The following is a 14,869-nucleotide window of genomic DNA, read 5'->3' as shown; positions in this document are numbered from 1 at the left end:
AGGAGCCACCGCGCCAGGCTAAATGTTACGGTTTTCTAAGGTTGTAACTTTTGCATGTACAGTACTTGCCACAGAAAGCATGAAGATAAGGAAACCAGCCCTTATGGGTCCTTAGCTTCGTGACAATATCTAAAGGTCATACTGTTTTAAGCATACAGAAAACCCTCTAGTCAGAGTCTGTGTTAGCTGTTCTTAAAAAAAAAAGAAAAAAAACTTCCATGTCTTGCTATTATTATGAGTTTGTACTTAAAGATTGCATTCTAACCAGCAAGAACACTTCCAGTGGGAATTTCTCATAAAGCAGTCAGGTTTTAGCTTGGAGATGTACTAAGTGCACATGTTTTGTGAGTTTTCATCTTGGTCCTGCAAAGAAAAGCATGAAGCTATATAAGTCTTTCTTGTAGGGAAAAAAATACTTTTTTTTTCCTCCTTTTTTCTTTCTTTCCTTTCTTATGAGCATGCATGGAGGAGAGAGAGCTCCTTCTGGATCATTATTGGCTCTGATGATGGTTTTGTACGAGGAATAACCTCTCTTGGGGTAGTGATTCTCTTTAATGACCTTTATAATCCAGAATTTTTGTTTATCTGAGAAACTAATGAGGATTAAGAGAAGAAAGGGGGCTGGGTATGGGGGCTCACTCTTGCAGTTCCAGCACTTTGGGAGGCCGAGGCAGGTGGATCACTTGAGGTCAGGAGTTGAAGATCAGCCTGGGCAACATGGCAAAACCTCATCTCTACTAAAAATACAGAAATTAGCCAGGCGTGGTGGTACAGGCCTGTAATCCCAGCTACTCGGGAAGTTCAGGCAGCAGGATCACTTGAACCCAGGAGGCAGAGGTTGCAGCGACCACCAAGATTGCGTGGGTGACAGAGCACAAGACTGTCTCAAAAGGACAAAAAGAAAGGGATCCAACACATATTTATCAATTAATGTGTCAGTTACCCATGGCATCATTAGCTTTAGATTTGCTCAGAAGAACTCCTGTTTGTCCCTTGATCTTGGTGTAATTATTAACATCCCCCTTTTTGCTGACAGGTGTCCCAGTTTCAACCATGTACTATACAGTCATTCCCTAACAGCCCTCTTAAACAAGAGAGTAATCAAATATAGAAGTCAAGCGTCCAGAGCTATGGCTTAGACAAATTGGCAGTTGAATTCTGATTTCTCTACTTGATTTTTCTGAGAAGCCGAAACTACTAAATTATTTGTTAACTTATTTGAGAAATAGGTATAATAGTAATGTTTTTGCCATATGGCTGTTGAGAAAATTAATATGTGAAATTTTGATCAAAGTACCTGATAAATAGTAAATACTCATTTCATATTGGCAAATAATAATTCCTATTTTTTTTTTCATTGAAGTCTTTCAGTGCTACATGTTACAGGCTCCAAGTCATTTAATTTATAGAAACAGAAGTACTTCCTGGTCAGCAGCAGCGGACACAGGAAGTGGTTTATCATAAGAAGATGGACACAGAAAGTGGTTTGCTGAAATAAGAAGATGGTAAAACAGTGGATTCATCTGATAGATAACTGGCTATAAAGGGATTATGGATCTAGGGACATTTCTGTAAGTTTTCTTATGGGTTAGTGTTGAAATTGGTAAAGTTGCCAGGGTGAGGTAGGAAAGTCAGAATCAAGCCAGTGCTTCACATTTATTGGTTTATGATTTTTTTTCCTTTTTTTTTTTTTTTTGTTTTGAGACAGTCTCACTCTGTCACCTGGGCTGGAGTGCAGTAGTACGATCTTGGCTCACTGCAACCTCTGATTCCCGGGTTCAAGCAATTCTCCTGCCTTAGCCTCCCAGGTACCTGGGATTACAGGCACACACCACCACACCCAGCTAACTTTTGTATTTTTCTTAGAGATAGGGTTTCACTATGTTGGCCAGGCTGGTCAGAACTCCTGATCTCAGGTGATCCACCTGCCTTGGCTTCTGAAAGTGCTGAGATTATAGGCATGAGCCACTGCACCCGGCCAGTATTTCTTAAAGATAGGTGATAAGGTTGCATCTTTTTGCTCCTTGAAAGATGGGCTTTGCCACATGACTGACTTTGACTGATGAAATATGCAGGGAGGTGATGTGACTGTCCTCTGGGTGGATGCTTGAAGTGACATTTTGTGATTTACCACATTTTCTAGCTCTTGCCTTAGATATTTTGGATACATGAGTTGAGATAAACCATCTGTCAGCTGATGTCCCTGAGTGACTACAAAAAGCAAACGTTCCAGCCATCCGGTATTGGGCACATGGCACGAATGAGAAATAAACTTTTATTGCTCTAAGCCACTAACTTCAGGAGCTGTTTATTATAGCAGCATTATGTAGCCCATACTGGCTGATTCCTTTTGCCTCCTGCTTGCCCGTCATATCTTCTGCTGCTTTGCACTCTCATGTCTTCCTTCCCCCATTTACCATTGTCACCAACATTTGCTGACCACCTATATGCGCAAAGTGGTTAGTGTCAATATGTTCCTCATAAGAACCTTATCAAGTAAATACTTTTTATATCTTGCCACTGCCAGATGAGGAAATGGGCTCAGAGGGTCACTGTTCACAAATCCCACAGTCATAGGCAGAGAAAAAGTCAAACGTGGGTCTTTCAAACTCCAGATTCTGTTATTAACCACTGTGCTATCTGTCTTGTATTAGGAAAGAGTTCACTTACTGCCTTTTTTTTTTCTTTTTAATGTAAATGCCCTGAGTTTTTCAACACATATAAAAGGCTTTTATGAATCCTTTTTGTTCATAAAAGGAGATTAACATTAATTTCTGTGCAGAATAGGATGAAACAGAACAGGAAAAATATAATCGGAATCTGTTATCAACTTTGATGTCTTAGAACTAGGATTGTTATCCTTCTCAAAATAAATTCTGGGACACACATTCATCCAATTTGCAAAGCCATGTGACTCTAGAGAACCATGCTGACTGATTGGAAATGGGTAAAATTCTAAACAGCATCAGCTTGATGTGGAATTTCCAATTACTTAATTCTGGTTGGTTTTGAAGACACATGAGCTGAGTGCTTCACAGGCATCAGGAATGAAGGGGAATCTGTTCAGAACATGTATGTCTCCCCACACTAAAAACAATTCAAAGCCATAAATTACTTATCATCTCAGCATCTGCGGGACTGCTCACTAATCTTAGGACCTATAAAATAAGGGATCAAAGGGAACATCTCCTATGTTGATGCTGTGAGATCTAAACATAACTTTCTCTCAGTTGGCCCTATGAGTTTAAAAATTAGTAAATTGACGATTTACTAATCTTTGTTTCTGGATGATGATGGTGATGATGATGATAATGATGATTTTTCCATAAGGCTCTTGGACCACCCAGTTTTCACAAGGTGGTAAGGAATGAGTTTAGGGTTTGGCCCGAAAACCTTATTTCACCTAGAATTTTGCAGGCAGAGCAAAGAGAGTTAGCCTGGGGTGGGGCAGTGAAGGAGAGAGCGTTCCCTTTGGTCGCTTGAAAAAATCAGTGCCTTTTTCCTTGTCAGCACTAGTGAAATTTAGCACTGCTAGGAAACAGAAATCTGATATTCCAAGATGCTCCCATTGGATTTTCAGATATCTCCTTTGCATTTTGATTGTTTCAGCAGGTCATACCTCTCTCTGATACCTATAAATATCTAAGGTTTTAGTTGACGCATGTCTAGCTAGCTTTACAACAAGGATTTAAGAGCTTCACGATATTATTTGCCATGAATAATTGCTAGTGGAACGTATTGGATCACCTTGTATAACTTTTGCAGGCTGGTTTTAATTTCAGGTTTGACTGTTATATTGTAGCTTTGCAAAGCAATAACAAAGAGAATCATAATTTAGATGAGCAGAAACAAAACAAATGTTGATGGGAATATTACCATAACCATAATTTTACAGCACAGTTTAATTATTTGGTTCAGTAATGTTCAATAATTATTTCAACACCAAAATTCCTCCCCACCCCAGCCCCTCAGCAAACTAAACAACTGTTTCACTACTGGCAACTAATTTATAAGGCAATTTCAGATTCTTTTGACTTACTGTCTCTCTGAGATTTACAGTCACTAATAAAAGGCCCTAACTTTGAGAGGTATGAATTAAAACTCATTTATAAAGAGAATAAAAAATCAGACTTTTTCCAGTTCTATCCAGAAGTGTCCATATTCCTGTGGATTTGGATGTAAGTAGATGAAACCCAGTATCCAGTGAATAACAGATGCTCATTAAATATTGGAAAGCATATAAACTCATAGATGCGTATAAAGTAGGCAGAGTCTTAGGAATGGACAAGTTGACTCATCTTCTTACATTCTTTAGGATGGAATTTCATGAAGGTTATTTTCTTTTTGAATAAACCAGCTAAGGTTTAATTCCATGTTTCTGAAAGTCCCCTTCCCCCTTTTTCTGAGATGGAGTCTTGCTCTGTCCCCCACGCTGGAGTGCATTGGCATGATCTTGGCTCACTCTAACCTCCCCCTCCTGGGTTCCAGTGATTCTCCTGCATCAACTTCCTGAGTAGCTGGGATTGCAGGCATGTGCCATCATGCCTGGCTAATTTTTGTATTTTTGGTAGACATGGGGTTTCATTGTGTTGGCCAGGCTGGTCTCAGACTCCTGAGGTCAAATGATCTGCTCACGTTGGCCTCCCAAAGTGCTGGGATTACAGGTGTGAGCCACCGTGCCCAGCCTGAAAATCCCTCTTGACTCTTTCCTCACCCTTATCCCTCATGCCCAAAGATCAACTCCAATGGATTGTCTCCTCTTAATTATTGAATGAAACTTTTTGCTTCTCTCCATTGTCCTTCTATTCTCCTGGCCAAAGCCACTCTTCCCTCTTGCCTAGAGTACCGTCAACACTTCTAAACTGGCCTTTCTTCCTCCACTCTTGTCCCCATTAATCTATTCTCCATATACCAGTGAGAGTGACTTTCTGTTACATGATCGCCATCATTCTTGCTGAAATTTCTACTATGCCTTCCACTGATTGTAGGATCAAGTCTGGAAATTCTGTCAGTGGCCCTGAAGGTGCAGTTGCTGCTTAGCCTATCCTGTCCTAAATGCACGTCTGATGGCACTTGCTCACAATCCAGGCTCTTTGAGAGAAGGAGAGAGAGAGCTGTGTGTGTGTGTGTGTGTGTGTCTTTTTCCCTCGGTAGAGCATGGGGATCTCTGAAACACTTTGTATAATCAATCCCATTATTCATTATGATTGTGTGTAGGCATCATTTCTGGAAAGCCTCTCAGTTACATACCCTTCTTTGTCCTTTCACAGCATAGTTGTAATGGTACCTGTTATGTTTTAATGTGATAGCCTTACTGTTCCACCAAATGGAAAACTGTGAGAGCAGTACTACGTCTATCTTAGTCACCACCTTATGCTCAGCACCTAGCATGGAGACAAGCACATAGTATAGATTTAATAATTGTCGTGTAAATGAATAAAATACATCCATCCAGCTGGATAACTTACGGTAGTTTTGCTTCTCTGCAGTGTGTCTCCCTCTCTTCCTTCCTCCCTTCTCTCTGTTTCTCTCTTTTTCTCTTTCTCGTAGTAATAATAGCTTTAGTATGACCATAACTCTTTTAACCTATCACCTTTTAACACTTTATGAACTATTTCTAAAAACTCAACTTAGGAAACAGCTGAATTAACCCCTTTCTTGAGGTTTCAGGCTTCCCTGAATTCCCTAGGATTTTCTTATTTGAAAGTCTGGTTCCTTTTTATATTGGAACCATTCTTTAAAAAGAGAAAAGAACGTTTGGAAGGCAACAAAACACCCAATTAATGTGCATCTACTTTGAATATTCCTGCAGTGGCAACAGTTAAAGTAGAATCATTGCACACTGTCAGTGCTAGCAAAATTATAATCCAGGGTAAGCTAGATTTAGAGTTGTGTCTCAAAACCTGGTTTTTTGTCCTTCAGGAGTTAAAAGTGCAAAAAAAAAAAAACTGAGATAGAGTTGAAGTGATTGCTTTAAACAAAATGGTTAAATTCTGTTTTTCCCTTAAAAGAGTTAACAGAATATAACAGTTCAAAAACTCCATGTTCCATAAAAATAGTGCTATTAGGAAGAAAGCCATACTTCTCAGTAACCTCCCTGACACTTGCTCTGTTTGACTTCCCCCGCCGCAGCTGGTCTTGAGTATAATGCCATTGATTTTGAGAGATTTTATAAAGATAATTAGATATACTGGAGTGTGTTCTATATTCTCAGCATTTTTGAGGCTATGCAAAGCCACCCAAACTTTTGAAATATGTACCTGGTATTTCTTACTTGAGAAATTTTTAGTTTCTATGCATTGGGAAAAAAAAAAAACTATAAGAAAACTTTTTCCTGAAGTGTGAAGAAGGAATAAACGAGGAGCAGGGATTTTTGCCTCCTTTTTCATTTATGTAAATAAACGTATGAAATGGATGTTTAATTTATACATTAGTTATCTTGGTCCCAAAGCATAACTCTTTTAACACCTTGAGCTTCCTTATGTTGGAGGGAGAAAAAGAGTGCAAAATCATTAGAGACATGATTATGCTTTAATTTAGATATTTTAGTTATGTAAGCAGAATGCAATTAAACAAGAAGTGCTCCCTATGACTACATATTTCAAATAGACTTTCAATTTTTCAGTTTTATGTGTATCTTCTGCAATTGCATAAAACTTCCTCAAGGCTATGACAGTGAATTATAGCTGTGTTCTTGTAATTATTTTCAGCTTAAAAAAAAAGAAAAACTTTGCTGCATAAGCTATTGAGTTAAACACATTACACGTCTAGTTTTTATTGGGATTCTGTGAGATTTTGCACCAGCCGTGAGATTCTCTCCATTCATAGGTTTAGGAGGAAAATGTGAGTATTTATGGCATCATCATTGTCACTGTCACTGTCATCCTCTCATTGTCGTCATCACCATGAAAACCAGATCCACGAGTGTTATCTTGGTTAATTATTGCAGCAACTCTGTGATCTTTATTATTGCCACTTTCCAGATGAGGAAACCGAGACTTTGAAACATTAAGTAACTTGCATAAAGTCAGACAGCTAGGAAGCATAGTATCTGAAATAGGAAACCATTGCTCACTTTGGCAGCACGTATACTAAAATTGGAATGATACAGAGATTAGCATGACCCCTGCATACCGATGATATGGGAATTTGTGAAGCGTTTCATATTTTTACTAAAGGTAGAAATACCAGTTGATCCAGTATCTACCAAGAGGAAAAGAAGTCATTATATGAAAAAGACACTTGCACGTGCATATTTATAGCAGCACAATTCACAATTTCAGAAATATGGAAATAGCCCAAATGCCCATCAGTGAATAAGTGGATAAAGAAACTATGGTTTCTGCTTACACACACACAAACACATGCTACTCAGCCATAAAAAGGAATGAAATAGGTCGGGCACAGTGGCTCACACCTGTAATCGCAGCACTTTGGGAGGCTGAGGCAGGTGGATCACCTGAGGTCAGGAGTTTTGAGACGAGCCTGGCCAACATGATGAAACTGCATCTCCACTCAAAATACATAATTAGCCAGGCATGATGGCAGGTGTCTGCAGTCCCAGTTACTCAGGAGTCTAAGGCAAGAGAATTGCTTGAACCCAGGAGATGGAGGTTACAGTGAGCCAAGATCATCCCACTGCACTCCAGCCTGGGCAACAGAGCAAGACTCCATCTTAAAAAAAAAAAAAAAAAAAAAGAATGAAATAATGGCATTCGAAACAACCTGGATGGAGCAGGAGGCCATTATTCTAAGCAAAGTAACTCAGGAATAGAAAACCAAACATCTCATAGCTTAGCTCCCACTTACAATGGTTTTCCATTCCTGAGTTACTTAACATTGTATTAATATACTAACATATTCTCACTTATAAGTGGGAGCTAAGCTATGAGGACACAAAGGCATAAGAATGACGTAATGGACTCTGGGGACTTGAGGGGAAAGGTGGGAGGTGGGTGAGGGATAAAAGACTACATACTGATTGGGTGATGGGTGCACCAAAATCTCAGATTTCACACCCATTGAACTTATCCATGTAAAGAACACTAACTGTTCCCCCAAAACTATTGAAATAATAATAAAAGAAAAACATTGTTAAAAAAAAGATAAAATAAGAAACCAAGAAGCCTGGCTACACAACCCATGCTACTAATCTTAAAAATGATTCCAAGTTGGGCAGAAAATGGGGAGAAGCTGTGAGTGGGAACAAGTGCGGTCAAGGAAAGGGGGGAAAAAATGTAAGGACTCAAAATGTAGGTTGTAATCTTATCAATTGACTGCGTTACCCTAAGTTGCTTATACCATTTAATTATATAATGCCTACAATGCTTGTGCACAGAATCATCTTCTTTGCAGTTATTATAGGGCTACTGTTTATGAAGATGATGATATCACTATCATAATTCAGGAAATTTCAGTATCTCTGAACACTTTTTGGTTGTCTAAACAATACAACTCATTATCGTCGGGGTGAGTTCTTTAGAGAAATAATTATATTTTAATCTGTCCTTTATAGACAGCTTTGACTTCTCCTGTCCAATGTGACCCACGTCTCTCAACTTGGTAGTGGTTTTTGAGGTCTCAGTTGCAATGTGTGGCTTCTTCCCATGACTCGCACAAGATTGGCTAAGAGTCTTCGAATTTTTTGACTCACAATTAATTGCAGTATACATCAATTCAGTGCTCTGGCAAAGACTATGAATTATGTTTATGTCTGAAGCAAGGCCATGGTTAATGAAAATAGTAGACTTGTTAAGGCCTTGCTTATTTCAGCAGAGAAGGTTAGAGTTGATACACATCTGGATAAAAATAATTTTAACATAACAGAAGTTATGTTTTCTTGATACCATAAGCTCCCCTTCTCTGGTAGCCTAAATGAATCAACACCACAGCTGGGCATGGTGGCCCATGCCTGTAACAGCAGCACTTTGGGAGGCCATGACAGCAGGATCATTTGAGGCCAGGAGTTCAAGACCAGCCTGGGGAACATGGTGAAACCCCATCTCCACAAAAAAATTTAGCCAATCATGGTGGTGCATGCCTGGAGTCCATGCTACTTAAAGGGCCGAGGTGGGAGGATCACTTGAGCCCAGGAGGTGGAGGTTGCAGTGAGCTGCGATCACGTCACTGCACTTCAGCCCGGGCAATAGAGTGGACCCTGTCTCAAAAAATAATTAAATTAAAATAAGCAGGCATAGTAACACACATCTATAGTCCTAGCATCTCAGGGGGCTGAGGTAGGAGGATCACTTGATCCAGAAGGAACCCAGGAGATTGAGGCTGCAGTGAGCCGTGATTGTACCATTGCACTCCAGCCTGGGCAACGGAGGGAGAAAGACCCTCTCTCAAAAAAACAAAGCACAGCAAAACAAAAAGAATCAGGAACACAATCCATCTTAGGTTCCTGACCTCCAGTCTTTCTATTCTTGGGAATTATCCTAGAATCACCCACTTGCTCCCTGGTCACCATATTTAGTGGACCGTAAATGACTTGCTGACTATTCCACCATCAAAGAAAAATAATATTAATATCATCCAACCCCTGAAATAAGCCTATATTCTATGCAAAGTTAATGAGCTGAAACAAAGTCACTCTTCAAAAATGAAGTGATACCAAAAATCACCACGTTGGTTTTTGTCACTATTTTATCTTCATCGCATAGCACTATACCTAGCACATAGTAGGCACTTAATATTTGTTTGCAAAAAATTAAGTCACTTCTATAAAAATTAATAGACTGAGAAGCCTTGGAGTGCGGTGGCGCGATCTCGGCTCACTGCAAGCTCCGCCTCCCGGGTTCACGCCATTCTCCTGCCTCAGCCTCTCCGAGTAGCTGTGACTACAGGCGCCCGCCACCACGCACGGCTAATTTTTTTGTATTTTTTTAGTAGAGACGGGGTTTCACCGTGGTCTCGATCTCCTGACCTCGTGATCCGCCCGCCTCGGCCTCCCAAAGTGCTGGGATTACAAGCGTGAGCCACTGCGCCCGGCCTAGGGTTCTATTTCTTAATCCTGGCTGGAATCAAGGAAGTTGTTATCTGCCATCTGATCAAAAGAGAACCCATAGTCCCTGCATGGTAATTGGTGCACTTTTTCTTATTCATATTTGCATTACAAGAAAACATGAAATAACTGTATCTTCTAAAACTGACCGAAAGATGGATTTCAGACGTGAGCAATGGAAGTGGGATTGGCATTCGTCATAGTGGAAATGCAAAAGTGCTTTTAGCCCGCCAAGTACTGGGTACACTATTCTAACCTATTTTTAAGTTTCTGAAATATTTATGGAAGAATAATTTGTAGAATAATGAATATAGTTTTCCAGTGGAGCGACAAATGCACACTATATTTCTGCTATTGTTTCTTATTAAATATTCATATGTATATTTTGTGTTTGCTTCATAACTGGCCATTTACCAGTGCTTAACAAGCATAGACAGCCCCGCTGAAGAAAAATAACACCAAACAACAGTAAACAAAAAAGCAGATGAATGAAAAAAAGGTATCTTATTTCTGCAGCAGTTACATTTAAAAAGTGCGTTTAACATTTTTAATACAGTCCATATTTCATAAATCCCACATGTTGACATGTCCTAGAGAAAGATGGATGGGTTGACTTGGAGGTATGCCTCTATCTAGTTTTATGTGTGCATCTGGCAGAGCTAATCTTTACTTCCCTTTAGCAGAACGCAAAAATGTAATTCTCTAATAACTGACATAACTGCATCATCTTCCAATATGGACTGCATTATTAAATCACAGAAACAGACAAAACCAGAGTAGTGGGGAAGCTTGACTTCTACTTGATATCAGACCATAAAATGCCTACTTACTGTGACCGAAAGGAAAGAGAGCACTGACTCAGTGCTGGGAATTTGGAACAACTTCTGAATTCACAGCCACAGAGTCTTGTGTGCATGCAACAATAACCGTGTCTTTGCATTTGCATACTGCTTTAGAGTTTGCAGAGCATTTTTATGGACAAGCCCACACTGATAGAATCAGAGCAAGGATTGCTATTCTGTGCGTACAGTGAGAAAATAGAGGCCCAAAGAAGTTTCCAATATGGTAAGAATTATTTCTATAGGACTTTTAAATTGTATAAATTGCTTTAACACATACAGTTACATTTTGCTTGTGTAACTAGGAGAATAATTCATCGAACAGTGTTCTTCCTATCCCCAAAATACCCATTCAAAGAGAATAGGGAAAGGATTGCCTCCAGACTAAGGACTTAAGTTTTTGCGAATGGCAGTTGCAAAACATACAGAGTCTTGGATTACCAAAAAGTAGGGGATAAGGGTTTCAGAGAGCCAAGTCATTGTGCTTAAGCATATAGGAATTTGAGGATGTTGTTGCTTCTAAGAGGGACGGAGCTGAAAGGCACATGAGGGTAGGAGAGATAGAAGAGAGAATGGCTGAGATATGTGGTGGTGTGCATGCAAGGACTTCTAAGAGAAGTGATAGCTAATGTTTGTGTTGCTACAATGTAAATCCTTCCACTTCCCCAAGCAATATATTGTATGGTCACCATGCAGGCTCATCAACAAGGATTCCGTTTCTTCCCTGCTGGGCACTGCTTGAACTTCTTGTGGTGTGAGTGAGGCCATGAGACGAGTTGTTGCCAATGAACTATAAATGAAAGTGACAGGTGCTGGAACATTTTATTGCTGATGCAAGAGTTTCTAGAAATTTCTTATCCCTCTGATATGGTGGCTAGAAACATTTGAGATGATGGCTTTTCCTTCATCCAAGATTGCTGAGAGTCTTTGAGAAGCAAAACCACCCTGTCTCATCCCACCAAATCCATGATGGACACGTGATATGAGCAAGAAATAAACTTCCGTTATTCCTGGACCTTTCAGATTTTGGAGTCATTTGTTGGCACAGCATGACCTGGTGCATCCTGACTGACACATGCAATGTCCTCATGTGAACATTTTGTTTGTTGTGTGTTGTCAAGGAAAGTCAGTGTGCTTCGTGTTAGCGTCAGTTTAATTCAAAGGTAACTCAACAGCAAGAAACAGAAAGTAACAGAAACTCAGCAAGGGCAAGAAATGGAAACCTGATATATTCCATGAAAGTGTAAGGACCCTGACAATCTGCAGAAATTTTAAAAAGTGCTTTGGGCTTTTCACAAAGTAAAGAAGGGGGTTCTGGAAAAACCTGTCTGAAGTTTTAAGGATCAGAGAGAAATTAACAGCTATCTTTGATAGTTCTCCCAGTACCATCTTCAAGTTAAAGAGAAGGGTAGGATTTTTTTTTTCCTGTGTTAGAGGATGAAATTAAAACTCAGATAAATAAAATAACTTGTATAAGGTCATACAAATGCTAATAAGCAAAGCCCAGATTACTAAACCATTTGATCACAAGTATAGTAGTGTTTCAGCCCACTCTTTTAAGAAGTTTTCAGAAAGCCAATGAGCTGATAGCTTGAATATATTACAATTTGACCTTCATTTCAGCAGGATAGACAAATCATTGACAAAACAGTTGCAAGAATACAAGCCCTTTTAATAAGTTTTCCAGTAATATGATATTTTTATTATTATTCAATGAATTGATTTTTGTGGAATTGGATTTCAGTGAATTTATTTATCAGCCAATTTACTGAAGGGCAGCTCAACACTATAGGCTGTAAGTTTTATTTGCTATAATTAACTTCAGACACTCTATCTCCTCTCTTTCCTAACTTCATCTGTCTCTCTGCCCTGTTTATATTTATTGGATGCTCTGGTGTAAAATTATTAGACGTTTCCCTTTACTTTACAAATTGTTCTTTCATCTTTGTGTATATCATTAATTGATGACCCCATCATGACCTTAATTGCAATTTACATACTTACTTGCTACAAAGTTAGAGAGGTTAATTAGATTATTCACTGTACAGGTAGATCCACCATAAGTTTCCATTATCATTTTTAAAGCCAGTATAATCCAGTAAACATCAATATGTCACGAGATGTTTTAGGAGCTTCAAGTAAGGTCCAGTTGTGTTATTCTAGTTAACTATATTGTACATGTCTGTTTAATCATAATATTCTTTTCTGTGGAAGTAAATTCTACCTCTGGATCCTACTTAACAGTGTTCCTGGCTGTTACTAACCCTTCCTCTGATTTGACTTCGGAATGGAAGCATTTTTGCTGTTTTATTTATGGTGCTAAACTTACAAAGAGATTTGAGACATTTTGAATTACCTTGTAAATGTGCATTCTTGCCTCACAGTTAAATCTGATCATTTCTTTCAAAATATTATTGAAATTTTCATTGCATCATTTCTTTTATCTGTTCAATGACATTTCTACTTCTTTGTTAATCTTGCAAAATAGTCTTAATCTTTCATACTTAAAGTGCCTCTGTTTCCTCCATCCATGCAACTAAATTTTCCTCCAGATTCAACTCCTTTCTCCTCAGGGATCTTCCTGATAGTCCCCTGACCTTTCAAGTTATTTCTTGTCAGTGGCTGGTGTTAGATGCACAGCTCTCTAATCATGGGATATTTCACCTAAATCTGTGTACTCCTTTAGGGCCTAAAAGAGAGCAAAATTTCCCACCCGGGGAGCAGCAACATGACAAGAAGGGTAAGAGCAGAGTTAACCTTGGGAAAAAAATGAGACATAAGGTTGGCTGGGTAGACAAGGCAGCCAGAGAGACAGCCTCTGTTGTTCCTGACCACTGCCTTGGTTTTTAGTAATATCCTTTCCACTCCAATCACTGCAACCCACTACCCTGCTGCAGGAATGAACATGTGACCCAGGTGCAGCCAATCAGGGTTTGCTCTTCCCCTGTGTTGGTCATTGGTCCAGGGTGGACAAATGATGCAAAAGCTGGACCAGGAAGAGAGATTTCCTGGAACCTTGCTAGTCAGGTTAGACTGCTTCAGAAACGTCAACTTGGAGGAGGCCAGAATCTGTTTTTCTTTCTGGACTGTCTGAAATGTGAACTGGAAGAGGCAGGGTGGGGAAAAAATCAACCCAAATAAAATTAGCAGTAAAGAAATCCAGATAAAAACAGCACTGAGCTGTATGATGTTCCAGAGTCATTTTGACTTCTTGGACGATGATTATATTGTGATTGTATTTGATTGCATTGTATTACTGTTATATTTTTATTATAGTATTTCTTGTATTATTGAATGAATAAATCAATATATAAAAGTGTTGGAATTGCTGGACATCAAACTATATTTATTTTATGTGGTTGACAGAAATAAGCTACTTGAAGTTGTTGAGCAGAGTGACAAAAAGATATAAATGCTACATTAGGAGATTCAGTCTAATAACAGTTTTTCAAGATGAATACACCAGTGAGAGCCTAGGCAGCGCTGAAAAATACGTGGCCCATACCCTCCACCTTCCCCTCCTATGCCTGTGGCAGACATTGCTAATCAATCACGGCACTCTTACCCACTGAGTCTGAGCTGGTCTTACCATCCTTCTCAATGCAGTGCTCCAGGCAGTGACTGTAGATGATCAGAGCTGGCACTCTAAATGAAACCCATTTGCTCTCCCAAGCTCACAGGCAAGGAGAATAGCCAGGAGTCTAAGCATGAATTAGATATAAGGTTCTCAAGAATGGACCTAGGTGGGGAGAGAGCACAGGAAGGGATAAAACCTAACGCTGACAATATGAGTTTGCTTGGACTGCCATAACACAGTGCCACAGGTTGGGTGGCTTCAACAGCAAACAGTTACTCTCATAGTTCTGCAGACTAGAAGTCCGGAAATAAGATGTTGGCAAGATTGGTTCGTTCTGAGGGCTGTGAGCAGAGGGTCTGCTGCAGGCCTATCCCTGGCTTGTAGAGGGCCATCTACATAGAGAGCCTGTGCGTCTTTACATCATCTTCCCTCTATGCATGTCTGTGTCCA

General features: G+C 39.5%; 1 protein-coding gene and 1 non-coding gene across 2 annotated transcripts in view; both read left to right on the top strand.

Moving 5' to 3' along the window:
- Nucleotides 1–14,869, top strand: part of RBFOX1 (RNA binding fox-1 homolog 1) — a 2,506,415-nt gene that overhangs the window by 1,657,951 nt on the left and 833,595 nt on the right. The gene's annotated exons all lie outside the window — the stretch shown is intronic.
- On the top strand, nucleotides 7,068–7,171 carry LOC116462804 (U6 spliceosomal RNA). The gene has a single exon (XR_004246461.1). It is a non-coding gene; the product is annotated as a U6 spliceosomal RNA (small nuclear RNA).

Source organism: Hylobates moloch, unplaced genomic scaffold (assembly GCF_009828535.3).
Source record: "Hylobates moloch isolate HMO894 unplaced genomic scaffold, HMol_V3 SCAFFOLD_23, whole genome shotgun sequence".
NCBI classification, from domain to species: domain Eukaryota; kingdom Metazoa; phylum Chordata; class Mammalia; order Primates; family Hylobatidae; genus Hylobates; species Hylobates moloch.
Note: the sequence above shows the minus strand (reverse complement) of the source record. Positions and strands in the feature narration are given on the sequence as shown.